General features: G+C 37.5%; 1 protein-coding gene across 1 annotated transcript in view; it reads right to left on the bottom strand.

Annotated features, from left to right (window-relative positions):
* The window catches only part of MET (MET proto-oncogene, receptor tyrosine kinase), a 154,792-nt gene extending 149,953 nt beyond the window's left edge, over window positions 1–4,839 (bottom strand). The window contains exon 1 of the mRNA XM_051962768.1: window positions 4,397–4,839. The gene's annotated coding sequence lies outside the window, so the exon portion shown is untranslated. The remainder of the gene's footprint in view (window positions 1–4,396) is intronic.
* Between the last annotated feature and the right edge of the window lie 8,904 nt (window positions 4,840–13,743).

Raw genomic sequence — 13,743 nt, forward strand, 5'->3', positions numbered from 1 at the left:
TTAGAAAAGTACATAGTATATCCCGACCTATCTCTTGGTGTTTTTTAAATGAAATTTCCTACCTTATCATGGTTTCATTCAATTAAACAAACATTTAATGAATGCCTACTGTGTACAAGCCTCTATCCAAGATGCTTTGGAATGTATAAAGAAAAATAGCAGTCTCTGCCTCATGGAATTTTCAGTAGGGGAATGACATGTAGATAAAAACCAGAACAAATCAAAATTCCCCAATATACTGCAAGACAGAAGGTGACAACATAAAAGTACAATAGCATGGTTCACATAATTCACTTAGGCTAGTTCAGAGGAGAAAGAGATCAAACACTCCAAAAGTTATAGTTGCTAGTAGCCTGATATCTTAAATAGATGATTGGATGAGGAATCAGAAGATCTGGGTTTTCTGCCTATGTGTCACTTATTACCTGTGTGACCTTGAACAGCCTTTCTCTGAGTTTCAGTTTCCTTCACTGTAAAAAGCTTGGGTTGGACTAGATGACCTTTGACATTCCTTCCAGAGGAAATAAGTGTGTGAGACAGCTAGGTCAATGGAACACTGGGCCTGAAGTCAGGAAGACCTGAATTTAAATCTAGCCTCAGATACTTTCCAGCTGTATGACTCTGAACTAATCACTTAACCTTTTTCTGCCTTACTTTCCTCAACTGTAAAATGGGGATAAAATACCACCTATCTTCCAGACTATTGGGAAATAGGATAATATATAGAGAGTCCTTAACACATAGTAGGTACTTTAATAAAAGCTTATGTACTTCCTTTCTTATAATTTCAATCTATTATATTATATTAGGTACACTGAGTTCTCTACATCAGTAAAATCATAGATCGGAATACCTATTCCTACAAAGTCTCTGTAATTGGCAGTGAATAGACAGAGAGTTGATCTTAAAATCAAGAACACCTTCATTCAAATCCCACTTTGGATCCATAATAAATGTCTGATCCTGGACTTAATGTCACTTAATGTTCATTCTCTGGGTAGTACTTTAAACTTATTAATTGCAAAGAAGGTTTCAACTTGTTCTGGTAGAAAGTTTTTCCTCTTGTGAAAATTCCCTCATTCAGTGAAAATTCCCCTATCATAGGTAAAATCTCTCACCCTATCTTTTTATGTATTAAATGATTTATTTATATTAAAAAATCTTCTGTCCCTCTTTTTTCATGTACTTAGGATTACTGCTTGTCTACAATGAACATTCATACACAAAATTCTTTTCATTTCCCAAGCTGTTCTATTTTTATGTTACAGTTATTTGTATATGTGTCATATCCTTTTACCCACCAGGTCATATCCTCCTACTGGTCTGTAAGCCCCCTGAGGGCAGGTATTGTATCTGTTTTTAGCTATTCTTTCTATCAACTCTAGGGTCTATCACTGTATAAGTATTTAATATATATTTATAGAAGTGGAATTTGAATTCTATAGTCTGTTACTTACTATTGTAGGTAGATTAAAAGATCATTAAGGATAAGAACTTTATCTTTTAGATCCCTTCCCCCCTGTCAGTCTTGTATGTTATCTGGCACACACTGTGCTCAACAAATGTTTGCTAAATAAAACTATGCAAGAGTGTGGCTGGCTAGGGATTCAGATACATGCAATCCACTGGACCACAGATTGGGGTCAACTAGAGAAGAAAGTGGAAGTCAAAACATTCCTGCCTAAAGAGACATTAGTTAATAGTAACCTTTATTATTTATTTGTTGCTATAATTACCTTCCTAAATCAGCTGCTGACACTCTATCCTGCCACAGAGAAAGCCACTAAAAAGGCGGCTAATTCTTTAAGGTACAAAGTTCCTTGGATTGGAGATGCCTAGATTTACCTTCTTTCCTTTTACAAAGAAGCAAAAACCTATGAAAACATACTCTCTCACATCAAGGCACTGATGAAAAAGAAAAAAAAAATATGGAAAGATTTTGAATGAGGCTAGCTAGTTCTGGTGAATGAAGGGACAGGCAGTGTCCTCCAAACCTAAGGTCAACTGAAAAAACTGGAAGAAAAAAAAAAGGAACAGTAGGATTTGGCAGAAATTCTGACAAACCAGTGAGCCTGAGATGAAGATGTGTAGAGAGATGGGTGATAAATAAATAGTGCTAAATAAAAAGAATGAAGCTAGAATAAACAATATTAAATAAAGCTTATGTTTTTCAAGGTCTGTGTCTACTATTAGATTTCAGTTAGTCTTGCAAAGGCTACCCTCAAGCCAATCCTTTCCTTCTTAAAGGAACTGTTCTTTTTGAGTTATTCAATTTTGCGTTGAAAGAAAAAAAATGAGATTAGAGAGAATAACACTGATTTGAAACTAATATTGAGTTTTTCTACAAAAAATGCTATTGTAAAATAGATCTCACTTGCAACTAATGAAATAATTTCCTTTAGCTTTGTGATTTGAGGCTTTCTTAAGTAAAAGTATAAGATTATATATCAGTAAAATAATAGAAGAAATATTAGGCATAAAGAGAAATAACAGGATGGCCTTTCAATTCCCTTACCTTTCAATTTTAAAACTTAACAAAGTGGAATCTTTTCTTCTGGGGAACAAATAGTCCTGTGAATATTAAACTATGAACATTTATTTTAACTTGATTTGCTTGATAAAACTCTTTTTAATAACTCAGATAATCTTTGTTATAGGCATGCATATCTAACACAGATGTACTCCTTAAAGGAACAAAGCAAATCCTCCAAAAGTAGATTTTCTATGGAACAGCAGCTACATGCAGCAGACTCCAACCATCAGAAGTAAAAGAAATTTAGGTTAACAACAAATCTATAGCATTTTTGAGATTTGAACAGAACATTACCCTAAGCACCTATATGTTTTATAAAAGATTAAACACATTTTGAGTACTGTTAAAAAAAAGTTCTAATGAATGGTATAAATGATGTGGAATTGTTTTCCCACAATTTAAAAAGTGTAACTCATAAAACACTGCAAATTAATTAAAGAAAGAATACAGAATATGAATGCAAAAGCTCTTCAATTCTCTACTAGATCTGATGATGAAAGTTTCTGTGCTTAGATAAAATTCAATAAGCTTTGAGATAAAAAAGGGGGAAGGCTATATTTCTGTAAATAATCCAGGCACCACTTACACTGTTTACTTAAGAGCACAATTCATGTTCCAGTAGCACAGAAAAAACATGATGTACATCATTTTTAGATAATCACTCTGCAGCAAAAAATTCATTAGTCAGCCATAACACTTTTTATGTAAAAGAAAATAATGTTTTATTGAATCCATTTGCATGGCAATATGCATGTGTCTGGCTGATAGAAATTTAAAAAGTAAGCCTTTGATGCAATATTTAAAATGTGATCATTCCTTAGAACTGGGGAGAATAATTGAGAGTTCAATATATTCTTTGCAATGTCAGTTTTTACAATCACCTCACATTCATTGGCCATCATATCTTGGCAATTAATGGATCCTGATTATTTTGCCTAAGAGAGTTGATAGTATTTCATTTTGCCAGAGTGCTCCTTCAAGAATAAAACTGAAAAAAAGGTAAAATGCACCAGCATAATTCTTCATGCACAAGCATGGATGGGAACAGTTTCCAACTGCCATAATAGTAAGTGGATTTTTTTTTTCTAAACCTAAAAGGTATGGTGTATGAAACCAAGCCTTGATATAGATTTCTATACCGTAAAGTGCTCAGTGAAATTGCTTTCATTTATAAAATGCACAAAGTACCTGTCAATTATTGGAACAGCAACCATCTCGTTACCCATACCAGCAACAGTTGCTTGAATGCTAACTAGAAACAATTTCTCCTTTCTATGTTCTAAACTTTGATAAAAGGTGTATTTGGAGACTGAGGAATTACTAATTAACAAAAGTGTGATCTGCTGTCCAGAAACGGACATTTAGGAATCACACGTGCACCTGCCCTTTCCAAGAACATCAAGTCATAGTTCTGATAAGGAAGGAGTCAGCTTTGCTCAGATCGTCCCTGCATCGCCAGGGGTCAGAGTGACTGCATCCCTTTGTAAAGGCTGAGTCAGATCACCAACTGAAACTTATCTATAACGGTGGTGCACACACACACACACACACACACACACACACACACACTCACATTTCACGGTCTCTCTCCCCATACCTAGGCACAAGATCTATTCCTGAGTCATCCCAGGGAATCATCCAGGGTGTCATCACCCCAACAATGGTAAAAGAGCAGTTTTTGCCTTCACCTTCATTCTGCCCATACAATTTTAGTTTTTGACCACGAAAAACTCTTTTCCCCTCCCTTTCACCCCAGCCTAGAGATCCCTCTACTTGCCCAATTCACCCACCACTCCTCTCTTACAAACAAAGAGAAGGGGCTGGGGCGGGGGTGTATTCTGGAAGAGAGGTTCAAGTCTTTACCTGGAGGTGCCAGCGTCCGCACGGAGAAGCAGCTCAGGGGGTAAAAGACCACCCGCAGGCGTTCGCCCTGTCCCCTCCCCCCCTCCTTTCGCAGCTGTTCAGCTGTCGTCCCGCATCTGGATTCCTCAGTCAAGCTGGTCTCCGCTGCATCTGGACACAAAGGCGCTCCGGGCGGTGCGGAGGGGAGGGGGGTACGGCGGGAGAGGAGGTGAGCGGCCCTCCCGGGTCACCTGGCAGCCTTGGCACCGAGCGAGCCAGCAAACGCTCCTCCCCTCCTAGGTGCCTGGTGTCCGCGGCGCTGTAGAAGCTCCAGCAAGCAAATCGTCAGTCCTAGGGCTCCCTCCGCCCCTTTCCCCAAGCGGTCCTGACCTGCCGGTGACTCACCCCGGCATCGGGTTCCGCGTGCGCGCCTATGCGAGTGTGCAAATGGGAGTGTGTGTGTGTGTGTGTGTGTGCGCGCGCTAGTATGTTTGTTTGTGTATGTGTGTGTGCGCGCTTGAGACAGGCGGGGAAGTGCACTGTCCAACACTCCTCCTGCACGTGCCCCTCTTCTCTCAGTTCTCTCTCCTTTGGGACCCAGGACGCTGCCGAAGTGGGCACTGGTGCTGTCCAAAAGGGCAAACCTAGCCCCGAATCCTGCTCAGCTCCTGACCACTTTGGCCGATTTCTTTCCCCGTAACCTTCAAGGAAAAGCGAAACTTTGTCTGTAAAGGAGTTTCCTTGCTCCCCGTCTCTTCTCCTCTGTTTCTCTCTCTCTCTCTCTCTTCCTCCTTTTTCTCCCTTCCCCACCTCGGGCGGCTTGGAGTTAGCACAGCTGGTAAAAAGCAAGGCTGAGTCTCCCCCTCCTGGTACGCTTGCTGAGGTTGCTGACGGATGATCTCTCTCTCTCTCTCTCTCTCTCTCTTAATCTCTCCCTCACTCTCCTATTACTCTCAGACCTCCCCCCGTTCACCTCCCTCCTCCCCCCCCTCCCCTCTTTTCTGTCTCTATCTCAGTGTCTCTATCTCTTTCCGTTTCTCTACCTTTCTGTCTGGATCTCTAAGTCTCTGTCCCTTCATCTTTCTGTCTCTCTGCCTCTCTTGCCCCCACCCCCACGCCGCCTCTCTCCGTCTCTCTGTCTCTCTCTCTCTCTGTCTCTGTCTGTCTGTTTCTGTCTCTCTGTGTGTCTCTCTCTCTTTCTCTCTGTCTTTCTGTCTCTGTCTCATTGCCTCTGTCTGTCTCCCTGTTTGTCTCTGTCTCTCTGTCTCTGTCCCTCTGTGTCTCTGCCTGTCTCTCTGTCTGTCTCTGTCTCTCTGTCTCTGTCCCTCTGTCTCTCTGCCTGTCTCTCTGTCTCTGTCTCTGTCCCTCTGGGTCTCTGCGTCTCTCTCTTTCTCTCTGTCTCTGTCTCTCTCTCACACACACTGACATAGAAATAAGCCAAACAAGGCTTATCTCTCTAGTCTTTTCCAACTTTTCTGTTAGCAGTCCAACATTGATCTGGGGGAGGGGAGGGAGAGGAAAGGAAAGATTTGGGCCCTACAGAAACAAGGAATTTATTGTCCTGGGGATGGTGGATAGCTGAGTTGTTGCAAAGGTTACATTATGCAACTCTTAGCCCCTACTGTAATAACTCTAATTTCAAGAAGGAGGAACAATAACATAAGTGCTTAACCCAGAGGAGATTCCAATTTCATTTTCTTGCCTTCTCAGCAAGAAAACAGGGTGATTAAATAACTAGGGAAATACCAATGCATCCGAAAAATGAAATTAAATTGTTGTCCACTGAAATCTTCTGATTTTTAAAGTTTGACTTCAAGATCAATGTCTTCCACTAATGGTACAGTCATGTCCTCACTTTGCATGCTTGATAGGAAGAAGTATGCAAAAGTGGAAAGCACATTGCATGTGGAACCTCCACTCCTATCTCTATCATTTAGTAACTTGCTAGCCAGTTGTCCTCTTTGGACTCTATTTTCCTTGTCTGCAAAATGTGGATTTAGTCACTTTCTCAGCTCTAAATCTAATGTACTAACACATTGTCTTTCTATAGAAAATCTGGCATTGATCTGGTGAAGGAGTAAAAAAGGTAATAACTACTAAAGACAGATTTGTTTCCATCTATCAGTATTGAATAATGGAAGACTTGTTGGACTGAAGTCAGAGGACCTGGTTTGAGTATCTAACTCTGAGAATCACCAGTGTAACCTTGGTTGACAAGTCACAATGTAATTTCTCTAAACTTCCATTTTCTCATCTGCAAAGTGAGAGGGTTGGACTAAATTACTTCCAGAGTCTATGATTTGGTAGAATAATTTGCCCAGGATTAAACAGCAAATAAATGGGATTAGAATCCCACAGAAGTGAGATTAAAACCAGATCCTTCTGAATCCAAACCCAGTAGTCTATCTGCTCTGTCAGGCTCTGCATACTCACACAGAAACACACACACACACACACACACACACACACACACACACAGCTTTTGACAACAAAAAACTCTTCTCTTTCCCACCTTTCTTTCCTCCCATAGTGGGCTCTCTCCCTATTCAATTCACTAACCCACAATTCACCTTTCTCTTACAGAAACAGAGCAGCAGAAGGAGCAGCACACACACGAATACGTGGATACACATAAACACACACACAAAATTGAGGTACAATTAGAGCTCTTCATACAATGGTGTTAGAAATTGGATACCTACTTTGTAACTGTAGTGAACTGTTTCTTCAGTTGTGTTTTGACCACATGATTTTACCCAAAGTATAACTAAAAGAAAATTAATAATGAACCATGATATAATGGGATTCTGACTATGTTACACTGGTACACTTTTTTTGTTGTTATTTTGCAAAAGGGCATATTTCAACCATAATATAATATAGGGTCCTATTAGAGTCAGAATGATTAAAAATGTTCAAAATATAAAAGGCTTGGCACATATAGTATTATCACAGAATAGGAAAGCCTGTCTTTATATAACTGAGAGTCAAGGAATAAACAATACAATTCTATTTGAAATTTTTTCAATATATTGAAACCATAATTTTAAAATGACTATGATTATTATTGAGTAGCATTATTTTACTAGTACAGTTTAACTAACAAGGTTTTATGTCCATTAATAGTCAATGAATAACATACTGAACAGGCTATAGTTGTCCGAAGGTAATACCAGAGATCTTTCTATTTCGTGGTCTCCATAGCAACATACTAACTAGTTTCATTGCCTGTATTATTAGTTGCCTAAGGTTTATATACACAAATTTGGCAGGTAGTTTGACTTTCAATGCCAATGTATAAACACAAAAGAATCTAATTACAGTTAAACAGAAAGTAGAGATGCTAATTAGGGGAAGGAGAAGGGCTTGAGCATTTATATAGCATCCTACTGTGGTGTTAGATAATGTGATAAGTGCTTTTGAAAATATCTCATTTGATCCTCACAACAACCCTGTGAAGTAGGTGCTACTGTTAACCCTATTTTACAGTTAAGGAAACTGAGGTAGATAGCAGATATCCTTTCCTTAGGGTCACATAGCTATTAAGTGCCTGAGCCCAGATTTAAACTCAGGTCTATCTGACTTCATCATTCTATCTTCCTCATACCAGCTGCTTCTAATACAAAAAACAAAAAGACATATAGTATAACCTATAACTAGGAACAAATTTCCTGTACTGAAAGTATGTTTCTAGTATTCTATATTTTTAATGTGTATGTAACAAGACAATTTCACCTTCTTAGAAATTAATGACAAAACTGTGATAAGTTATTTTTTTACAAAAGGAAAATCTCCAAACTCTAGAATGTGTTGAAGTAATTATCATTAGATTGAAAACCTCTCTGTCTCTGTCTCTCTCTCTCCCCTTCTCTCTGTCTCTGTCTGTCTGTCTCTGTCTCTCTGTCTCTCTCTCTCTCTCTCTTTCTCTCTGTCTTTCTGTCTCTGTCTCACCATGAGGATAAAGAAATTGCTTCTTATACTGCTTGACTGGATGGGAATTATTCAACCATTCTATATCTCTTTCCAGGCACTGAGAGGGTGGGAAAGTTGTGTCACAACTGGTTTCACTCAGGGACAGAGCACTGCTTTCAGGGATTTGCAAGAGCTAGATCAAACCATAAGTGAGTCTATTGTCAGATAGTGCTGAACACTGTGCTTGGCACATAGTAGGTGCTTAATAAATGTTGACTGATTGATTGTTGTATCCCATCTAGACAGAATTTGCCAGAGAAGACAGAGAAACAATGGCTTAGTTTCATACTTTGGCCTCAGAAAGAAATAGAAAACCAGAAGAGGAAATATATAAGGTGAGTTGTGGAAGTCATCCAATTCATTGATAATCCTACAGAAATCATCCAAGATGGAACCTTTCTGTAGTGGATTCTTGAGACTCATGTCATGGATGACTTGGCTCATAAAGAGTAACCATAGATTCCTATCTAAGGAAAAGCCATCTTTAGTGGGATTTATCTCAGTAACATGTAGTGTTATACTGTTACCTGCTACTATAACTGTATCCATCTTGAAGCTGGTTCAAAGATCAACTCTGATCAGCAAAATATAACAGGAACCCTTACTTAAATATATTGGCCACATCTTTTTTGCTTCTCGTTGTGTCAGAAAATCAGTTTCCAGGGACACTTCTTTGATTTCCATCCCAGATCCAGGTCCTATTCTTTATGCTATATTTGTTTGTATAACAACTAGAATTGTGATTTCATTGATAGAAGGAATTCCAGGACGAAGAAATCCCTACCAAATCAGGAGGGCACCTTCTCCACAAATTATAGTCACAGAGTGCTGCCTGGAGCTCTGATAGTCCAAATGACTTTCCAAGGGACCCACTCACACATGTGCAGAACTCAGATTTTCCTGTTTCATATCTTGCTGTGTGACATCATTGAAAGGGATTAGAGTTGGAAGTCAGAGTATCTGGGTTTGAATACTGCAATTATTAATTAATGCCTATGTGACCTTGGTCAGACACCTCAGTTTCTTCAACCTCACAAAGAGAGGCTATTGTTGATGATCTCTATGGTCCCTTCTTAGTCTAAGTTTACAATTCTTTGAGTGTGCCTTGCACATTTTTTCTCTTCCCCTGGATTGAACATAGGCCCTTCCTTAGGACATAATGAATCCTATCTGTTTTTACTATATGATAATTTATTATATTCATTTAGTGCTTTGAAGTTTGCAAAGAACTTTATATGCATAGTATCACTCCAGCCTTACAACAAATCTGTGAGATAGCTACTGCAGTATTGTTATCTACATTTTACAGGTAACAAACCTCGACTCAGAGAATTTGTGACAACTCTCACAGCTGGTAAGTATGAGAGGTGAGATCTGAATCCGAGTATTCCTGTATCCAAGTCCAGCACTCTATGCACAATATGGCCTCATATTTCTTTTAAATCTGGCTTTCATGAAACCTAAATGTGGGCTATAATTGGTATTATTTTGTCACTTACAATCTATGTGATGCTTCCTCCTTTCTTCCTTCCCTTACTTTTCCTTCTCTTCTCTTTTCTTCTTTTTTCTTCATCTTCCTTGCTCCCTTCTTTTCTCCTCTTTTAATTTTTTTCTTTTTCTGTTTTTCTTCCTTCTCAATTTCCTTTCTCCCTCCTTCCCCTCCTTCTTCCCTTCCTCCCTTCTTTCCTCCTTCCCTTCCTTCTTTCCTTCCTTCCTTCCTCTTTTCTTTCCTCCCTCCCTCCTTCCCTTTCTTCCTACTTTTGAAGTAAAAAATTTAAAAGCAATCTTATAGAATGTAAAGAATAGTTGCACATGATTACATTTAAATTACTTAAGTATAAATAAGGCTTTTCTGATTATTTTCATGAGTCAGTTATATGTGATTCAATTTATCAAAAGTAAAGCTTATAATTTAAAGTTATAATCTGGAAGTGATTGTATACTTGGATTTTAAAAACTTGGAACTTAATTCTGTTGATTGATATCTGATTAACTTGGGAAAGTAACTTCTCTTTTCTGAGTTTTAGTTTCTTGTTTGTGAAATAGGAATAAAAATATTATAAATTATTTGCTTTGGGTATTATGAGAAAAACACACACAAAACCAAATTTACACTTAGTATCAGTGAAAGATTCTGGTACTGTGATAGAGTACTGTGTTTAATCAGAAAGAGTATAGGTAGAAATAGAAAAACAATCTTTTCACCCTTAATAAGATGCTTCTATTTCATTAGGGATTTAATTCATTTTCCTGAACAATCAATTCACATTCCTCTTCTGAGGAATTTTAATTTTAATTTAAATTTTAAGATAGCAACAAGGTACAAGCACTTGACAAATATTATCTGATTTGATCTTTTAGGTTTTTTTTTTAATGGACCCTTATCCTCTTATCATTATGGAAGTTGGTCTTCTCAGAAGGGCAGGTATGGTGATTGGAATGGCCTTTAGACATTCATCAAATATGAAGTGCACAAGACCTGAGTCAGGTCCCTATAGACTGGTCAGGTCCCAACTTTGTTGGTTTTGGGGGGAAATCTAGCTTAACACATGGTGGGGATAGGATGGGGAAGGAGGAACCCTGGTAAATATTGGGCCTATCAGCATTGCTATACAGATAATATATACTGTTAGTTATACCATTCAACCAGTGGTGAATATGACTGTATTAGATGGAAGGGACGGGGCTGGTTTCTAGTATATGCCCCCATTATCCTAGCTGCCATGGTAGATTTGGGCATTCTCTTTTGGGCATAATGGTTTATGGGATTTTGTATATAAGAGGACATTTAGCAGTGAGGAATATCTCATATTTTATACTTTTGATGAGTTACATAGGAGTTAGAGTGATTTAGGCTAAAGAACAATTATGGAGCATAACAGGATAATGGTGTAACCATTTCAAAATTACACTGAATCATGTAGGACAAAAGGGGTGGCAATTTTTCCTCTACTTTTTCATCACTCTTTATCCTGACTGCCTGTCCTTTCTTTCAGGGACCCTAAGGAGATTAGTGGGACAAGAGAAAAAAGAAAAGCAGAAAAATTAAAGAAGGAAGCCAGATTCCTTGGATGATGTTTTGGAATGATTTTTCCCTGTCTAGAAAAAATAAATTAAAGTTTGTTATTATGCAGTCATATCCAATGCTTCATGATCCCTATTTGGGATTTTCTTAGCAAAGGTACTGGAGTGGTATGCATTCTCCTTCTCCAGCTCATTTGACAGATTAGGAAACTGAGGCAAACAGGGTTAAATAGAATGCCCAAGGTCACACAACTAATAAGTGACTGAAGCCCAGAAAAATGAGCTTCTTGACTATTGGCCTGCTGCTCTATCCATTGTTACATGTAGCTGCTGCTGGTTTAAAGTTACATTCCTCTATTTTTAAATAAAGAACTGCAATAATGAAACTCCTTGCTTTTTCCAAAGCCCCCTCTCTCTTTAATATTCTGCCCCAAATCTTCACTTTCTCTTAATAGCCCAATTTTAGCTCCTACTTCTCACTTTTCTGCCCTTTATCCTCAGAAATGAGGATAGCATTCCAGGAAAAAAAAAGTTAGGAAACTTACTACTCGTACAGAGAACAAACTATTTCACAATTTGTTCATTTGTTCCATCTTTTCATCTAAAGTCTTTGCTATTAAGACTAGAAATAGTGCCTAACTGGGAACAACTCTCAGACCAAAAATAAAATGTTTTTCTTGTTGACCAACATTCCTTTCTGGATGTTGCCCTTAAAAGATGTTTGTTTACTTGATAACTGTGTAAATTCTGTTGTTCACATCAGTTTGTTAGGTGTTTTGGGGGTAAGTTGCTTAACCCATGGCTCAGTTTATGTAGGTACAAAACCAGTTTTACAGGATAATGAAAATGAATAAAATTACAAATGGCTAATCAAAAGTTTAACAACCACATTTTTACAACAAGAAGGGAAATATCTCAGTGGTTTAAGCTCTGTCTCTTTTTAGGGAAAATATTTAATTCATGATGAATTCCCTCCTCTTTCATATTGTGTTTATTAGACATTTGTTTAAGAAAAGCATTCTAGTGTGTGATTTAGTTTAGCTATTGACATACATATCTGATTTCTACATTTTCTATTCCACTTAAAGATCCCTGCTCCTGCATGTTGATTTAGAAAACCACATATTAACATTATTTACCTTCTATTGTATTTTAATTTATTTTATTAAATAAGGCCTAATTTCATCTTAATCTGGTGAGCTGGGCTAGGAAGTGCCATGTTTCACACTTCTATTTTTTATCAATAAAATCATAGATATGGACAAAAAAAACCCTAACAATTTTACTTTCATTCAGTTTCTTCTTTCAGAATTGATGATGCAAACCATCTAAACTTTGCAGTCCAATGACTTAACTATCACAAACATTTTCAATTTACTTGGAGTAAAAAGACAAAAAAACAAAATAAAACTAAACAAACTATTTCTCCAGAGGAGAAATAATATTAATTTCTAAATATCTCTAAATAATGCTAATCTCTAAACATAATTATTGTGAATACTAATAAAACCATGCTTATAAACTTTTATTCTGTTCCTGAAAACCACTAAAACAGAAGAACTAAAACAAATCTTTTTATATGATCATTCTTTAACCTTAATACCCCTAAGGATCTCAGCCGCTGATAATTGATATTAAAGCTTCTAAGTCAGCCCTGGTATGATGGACAAAAATGGTGGAATTGGATTCAGGTTCTGACCCCTGATAAACATATGGTTCTGTACAAGTCACTTAACCTCTCAAAGGCCCAGGAAGTCCTATAAAACCAAGAGTTAAATAGAGGTTGTTGATCTGTGTAGATAAAATCTTCTTCACAAGGAGTCCTCTAAACCAATAAAATCCAGATCTGGCCCAGGTGCACACATTGTATGTATATATGAATATACACTTATATACATATATACACATATACAGGCATATAGATGTATGCATTTATACTCACAATGCATGTACAATGCGCGCACACACACACACACATATAAAATATGCTTATATACATATGGTCTCTGATGTGTTCATGCTATCAAATGAATTTTCACTCTAAAGAAGAAACAGATGCTTCTGTTTTTTATTTTTATTCTGATGTTAACATAGCACTGTGTCTACACAACATGAATGGAAATGGAGAGCTGTCAGTTTTCTCTTTAACCAGATCAATGTAAACAGTCAAGTCAGGAAAATGTAGGACTCCAAATTGATTTTTGGGGGGCTCAAATTGCCTGTCTTGGGCATCAACATTAATTTAATTAACTAGATTATTAACCAAATGTAAAAACTAAATCTGATTTTTTAAAATATATGTGAATGAACCCTTTGTTAGACTTATAAGTAGTTTCAATAGCAGTGAACATTAAATATTAAACATTTTAAAA

The sequence above is a fragment of the Antechinus flavipes genome, chromosome 5 (assembly GCF_016432865.1).
Source record: "Antechinus flavipes isolate AdamAnt ecotype Samford, QLD, Australia chromosome 5, AdamAnt_v2, whole genome shotgun sequence".
In the NCBI taxonomy this organism is placed as follows: Eukaryota; Metazoa; Chordata; class Mammalia; order Dasyuromorphia; family Dasyuridae; genus Antechinus; species Antechinus flavipes.